The sequence below is a fragment of the Salvelinus sp. IW2-2015 genome, linkage group LG17 (assembly GCF_002910315.2).
Source record: "Salvelinus sp. IW2-2015 linkage group LG17, ASM291031v2, whole genome shotgun sequence".
NCBI classification, from domain to species: Eukaryota; Metazoa; Chordata; class Actinopteri; order Salmoniformes; family Salmonidae; genus Salvelinus; species Salvelinus sp. IW2-2015.
The window spans coordinates 16,400,782-16,407,402 of record NC_036857.1 but is presented as its reverse complement, the minus strand read 5'-3'; positions in this window follow the sequence as shown (position 1 = coordinate 16,407,402).

The window sequence follows — 6,621 nt, the reverse complement described above, 5'->3', positions numbered from 1 at the left end:
ATTATAATTGCTATTCTAATCTGTTGTCTCATCTTCTGTAGTGTCCTGCTCTTTGTAGATGAAACATATGCATTCCTACATAAGAGATCCACAGTGAGTCCAGTAAACGGTAAGCACATTATGCTTTCAAGAGTTAACATGTCAGTTGATTTGATCACATGTCGATTACTTTGTGTTACAGGAGAAAATCAGTGAGGACCTCGGAGCCACCCTTAACGCATTCCTTTACCGCACTGGAGAGCAGAGCAACAAATTGGTACCAACCAAAATAATTTTGTCATGTAAAAATGTATTCCTTTCAAGTGATTTTACACTGGCAAGTTACAATGGTGATTATATTTTAGTTTTAAGGAAGAGTATGAAAAGCTTGACATGACTTAAAAGATGTTTGAATAATACCATCTCTCTCTTCCCAGGTTTATGCTAGTGTTGACAGATTTGTACTGGAGCCCGCCACCATAGGGAGACAGTGAGTGCACCATTCTCCACTTGTACTAGAATTCCATTATCTATAAGTGGCATAATGATTCTGGTAATGACTGCAAATGTGCAACGTGATATTTATGAGCTAGATGTATTTTCGATGAATGATTGCTCTGATGAAACAATACCGTGTTGAGTTGAAGGTTTATTTCACAAACCTATATCCCCCTGTAGGAGAATGAAGTTGGCCCAGTTTGACTGTGGCCAAAAAGTGTTCAGACATTGCAATTCATGCAGCGGGCATGTCGGGGTGTGAGATCTCTAAACTGGGTGTGGCCTGGCAGGTGAGTACATGTGACCTGTTCAGTTAAGCTTCCAAACCATTTAGTTGGTTGAGTTGTCTCTAGATAACAGTACAGGATAACGGAACACAAGATGATGTTCAATCCATGTACCACGTCAGGCTGCTGCTATGATCGATGCACAGGGTGGTGAAGCCAAAGGTGGCAGCAGCGAGTGCAAGAGGATTCACAGCGGTGCAGGAGGCTCTACCACAGGCCCTGTTGTAGAGGCCATCATCTCCAACACTCCGGTCGCAGCCGCAGCTGAACTAGTGAAGGTTGAAAAGGCAGCTGCCATTATCGAGGAGGCTGCTACCCCCATTGTCACTGAGATAGTTGCAGCTCCAGCCCTCAGAGGCAGAAGTGGTGGAGGTTCCTGTGGAAACTGAGACTGCTATCCCATTGGTGCAGAAGGTAGAGATCATCAAGAATGTACCAGAAGAGGCTGAAGCATCTGTTGTTCCAGAGACTGTAGCAGTGCCTGAGGTAAAGTAGGTTGATGTGTCTGCACCCAAGGAGGCAGAAGCTGAGGTACTTGGAGATAGAGCCCCTATCCTTAAAGAAGAACCAGCTCCAACTAAAACCACCCAAGAGTTTGAAGCAACAGAAGCAGTCAAGGAGTCAGAAGCCATTACAGTAGAGTCAGAGGCCACAGCAACTGCTGTTGCCAAGGAAGCAGAGGTCACATCAAATGTGGTTACCCAGGAATCTGAACCCACAGTCGTTGCCCAGGAGGCAGAGGCAGCCCCGGAGTCAGAAGCCCTTGTAGAGGCTGTTACTGAGGAGACTACTGCTCGAGACTCAGAGGCCACAGCACCCACTGTTGCCAAGGAGACCAAGGCCACAGCAGTTCCCATTGCCCAGGAGAGTGAGTCCGCAGCAACCTACATTGCCCAGGAGACCTAAATTGTTGTGGAGATAGAGACGGCCGCAACCCCTGTTGTCATGGAAAAAGAGGCAGTAGAAACCCTCCTTGCCACGGAGACAGAAGCCGCAGCAACCCCTGTTGAAGGAAGCCGCAGCAACCCCTGTTGTCACAGAAACAGAGGCAGCAGCAACCCCTGTTGTCGCGGAAACAGAGGCCACAGCAACCCCTGTAAGTCCGCAGCAACCTCTGTTGCCAAGAAAACTGAGGCTACAGCAACCCCTGTTGCCCTGGAGACTGAGGCCGCAGCAACACCCGTTGCCCCGGAGACTGAGGCCCCAGCAATCCCCGTTGCCCCGGAGACTGTGGCCGCAGCAACCCCCGTTGCCCCGGAGACTGAGGCCCTAGCAACCCCCGTTGCCCCGGAGACTGAGGCCCCAGCAACCCCCGCTGCCCTGGAGACTGAGGCCGCAGCAACCCTCGCTGCCCCGGAGACTGAGGCTGCAGCAACCCCCGCTGCCCCGGTGACTGAGGCCGCAGCAACCCATGTAGCCAAGGAGACAGAGGCCACTATAGCAAAGGTTGACATAGAAACTGCAGCTGAGATCCTTGCAACTGCTGTGGCAAGGATTCTGAGGCGACTGAAATTACAGCTGCCACAGCGGTGCAACTGAAACCTCTGGGACTCTGGAGGCAGATGCTAGTAAAGTTGAAACACCTCTAGCAAAGGACCAGGAAAGTGACAACCCAACCAAACCAAAATACCCTCCTAAAAAAAATAATTATGGTGAAGCTACTGAAACACTTTGGTAGGGAGCAAGATGAAATATGTTGAAAAAAAATATGGTGTTTTGTCATGCGATTAAACGGCTATATATTATTCTGTCTCAGTAGCTAGGTTTATTTCCAATTGCCAACAGATTTTCATGCAAATATTCAAAAATCRGCATGAAAGAAATATGTACATTTTCCCACCAGAGGGATGTTTCCATCAAACTGACTTGTTGCGGATAAAAGGCTGTGTGATGATGTAGTGCACATAAAACCCACATCCACTTTTGCAATTGAAGGAGGGCTGAACTTCCTGATTTGGTCTCAATTCCGGCTTGGTCATTAAGAAATGCAGTGGCCAAGACTGAAGCCAAACAAGAGTTGTCTTGGTGGGGTGGTTTAATGTGGGTGTCGTGCTTGTGTGTGTTTGCATAAGGCAAGTGTTTGTACATTGTCTGCCAAAACGGTACACAGTACATCACTCACCCTTCTATAACTTGAAACAGCCTAACCAGGTCTTGTCTTGAAGTCGCCTAGGCTAGCTAGTGCTAGCTAGCTTCTTTCGCCAATTAGCTTCAGCCAGCTGGTGTGCGACCATGGCAAAATTGTTTTGAAGTTGGATAGCCTATAGCTGGGGCTAGTAAGGGACCGTTAATAAATTACACAATGTAAAAGGGAAAATATTTTCATGTTGCACACCTTTGAGAACTCGTTAAAGGGAATCTTCACAATTTTTCAACTTCATATTCATCATATTTGTTTTATCACAGGAGACAGTTTTATTACTCATCACTGTATTATTTACCAAAAGTTTGGCTGAACCCCTTTGAAGTCATGTAGATCACATCATTATGCTCTTTTTGTTTACAAAGCCCTGCTCCTCAAACTTTTGACTTACTTATTTATCACTGTTAAGATTTAAAATGACAAGTTATCAAACCCGGTCACAAGGTTTGTTAACTCTGGAGACTCCTTTGGTGTCTAGAGAGTTAGGTAAATCAGCCTTTAATTTCCTTGCACCTTACGTGTGAAATGATCTACAATCCACTTTAAAATTGGAGGAATTGGTGCCTCTAGGGCATTTCAGACAGCTGTTAGGGGACCATTTTACTGAAGAATGTGTCTGTTTTTTATGATTGTGTTTTGCTTTTTGTGTATTGTTGTGTATAATAACATGTATTTGAATGTGTTTATGAATGTGTGGTTTAATGTGTTTATTGTATTTTGATGTGTTTTGTGGTTCTGTACAGGGGTCATCTGGGAAAAATGTTCCCAATCTGCCTATAGCCTATAGCTGGGGCTAGTAAAAATTGTGAAGATTCCCTTGCATAAGACCTGTCATGAGGTTTTTTTTATGCATCAGGTAATTCAGCCACATGAAATGGTTGGATTAAGCCTGGTTAATAATGGTGTCTTATTGCACTTTTAGAGTGGACGCCATAAGAAAATGACAACAGATTGGACCTGTATACATCTCAACATCAAATGGACTGGGATGGAGCGCCCTATTACAATTCCACCACTTTTCAACTCCATTCAATATCTCCATCACCATACCAGTGTGTACCTATTATAAAACAGCACATTTCTATGATCTGTGGTTAAAAAGATAAGAAGAAAGGTCCTAAAAAAATGCTTCTCAGTTGCTATGTTTCCATCCAATTGGAGACAGATTTCCATGCAAATATTCAAAAATCTACATAAAAACAGTATGGACATTTTCCCACTAGAGATGTGTTTCCATCAAATTTACTTGTTGTGGATAAAAGGCTGTGTGATGACGTAGTGGATATAAAAATAACTTTTGCGGTTACATTTCTATGTACCGAATAAAAATACGATTTAAATGTGTTTCCATTGCATTTTATTCTACTGATGGGTTTCTCACAAAAACAATTGTGTTATATAGGAAGTGTGCTCACTCTGGTATTGTTGGCATGTGCGCTCTAGCCAACAGCTCGCAGATACAGTGCGGGTATATTTACATGGGGAGATTATTATGGACAAAAGAGCGAGATTACTTTTTTTTGTCAAAAGGCAGTCAAGCATCGATGATCATGTCACCAAAATAAGACACTTGATATTTATTGGAAAGCAGCATCAAGTTCATCACCTTGCACATTTACCACCCTGTGAAGTTCATCATCACTAATTATATCTGTAGCCAAATAAACTGCAAGCTTTCCTGACGAGTCGTAGAGAGTATCACACAACATGTCATCACGTGACTCCAAGTTCACTTCGATTTAATGGTTATTATATCAATATTTGCGCATAAAAGCGCTTCCACCACCATTTCTCGCATAATACATTTTACCAACGTATTTTGTTTTGTCGACATTTGGAAAGTTTACTGTTAGGCTTGTCAGGACATGTTTTATCCGACGTACTTTACTCTCATAAAAAGGTTGGATGGAAACCTGCTTCCTGACATCACAAGGTAGGATTAAAATGAAGAAAAACTGTGATTTTCAAAACCTGCAACAACTTTCTAGCTAGAGGGAGGGTATTTTCTTGCTCCCCACATCACCGCATCTCATAGTGTTTGCAAAATCACTTAAAAAAATAAATAAAATTAACTTATGACGATGTCATCAGGTAGAACTTTTTCACTTTATTTTTTTTCTATAAAACTTAGAAATTCTGTTGTATCAAGTTGGCTGGATGTCTTTGGGTGGTGGACCATTCTTGATACACACAGGAAACTGTTGAGCATGAAAAACACAGCAGATTTGCAGTTCTTGACACAAACCGGTGTGCCGAATCTCCACTGGGATTCTCTGCCTCTAACCCTATTACAGGGGCTGTCACTTGCTTACTGGTGCTCTTTCATGCCGTCCCTAGGAGGGGTGCGTCACTTAAGTGGGTTGAGTCACTGACGTGATCTTCCTGTCTGGGTTGGCGCCCCCCCCCCCTTGGTTGTGCCGTGGCGGAGATCTGTGTGGGCTATACTCGGCCTTGTCTCAGGATGGTAAGGGTGGTTGAAGTTATCCCTCTAGTGGTGTGGGGGCTGTGCTTTGGCAAAGTGGTGGGGTTATATCCTTCCTGTTTGGCTCTGTCCGGGGGTATCATCGGATGGGGCCACAGTGTCTCCTGACCCCTCCTGTCTCAGCCTCCAGTATTTATGCTGCAGTAGTTTATGTGTCGGGGGCTAGGGTCAGTTTGTTATATCTGGAGTACTTCTCCTGTCTTATCCGGTGTCCTGTGTGAATTTAAGTATGCTCTCTAATTCTCTCTTTCTCTCCTTCTTTCTCTCTCTCGGGAGGACCTGAGCCCTAGGACCATGCTTCAGGACTACCGGGCATGATGACTCCTTGCTGTCCCCAGTCCACCTGGCCGTGCTGCTGCTCCAGTTTCAACTGTTCTGCCTGCGGCTATGGAACCCTGACCTGTTCACCGACAAGCTACCTGTCCCAGACCTGCTGTTTTCAACTCTCTAGAGACCGCAGGAGCGGTAGAGATACTCTTAATGATCGGCTATGAAAGCCAACTGACATTTACTCCTGAGGTGCTGACTTGCTGCACCCTCGACAACTACTGTGATTATTATTATTTGACCATGCTGGTCATTTATGAACATTTGAACATCTTGGCCATGTTCTGTTATAATCTCCACCCGGCACAGCCAGAAGAGGACTGGCCACCCCTCATAGCCTGGTTCCTCTCTAGGTTTCTTCCTAGGTTTTGGCCTTTCTAGGGAGTTTTTCCTAGCCACCTTTCTTCTACACCTGCATTGCTTGCTGTTTGGGGTTTTAGGCTGGGTTTCTGTATAGCACTTTGAGATATCAGCTGATGTAAGAAGGGCTATATAAATAWATTTGATTTGATTTGCCTACTACCATAACCCGTTGAAAGGCACTTAAATCTTTTGTCTTGCCCATTCACCCTCTGAATGGCACACATACACAATCCATGTTTCAATTGTCTCAAGGCTTAAATATCCTTCTTTAATTTACCTGTCTCCTCCCCTTCATCTACCCTGATTGAAGTGGTTTTAACAAGTGACATCAATAAGGGCTCATAGCTTTCATAGATTCACTGGTCAGTCTATCATGGAAAGAGCAGTATGGTCAGTGTATGTGAACAATAAGCAGTCATAATAAATGCATGCATTGTTTATGATACAGTTATAATAAACAATTCTTACAAATGTACCTTGTTTATATCCTATCATAGTTAGCAGGGATGGGTGCTGGGAATGCTTTTTTCCCCCATACATAC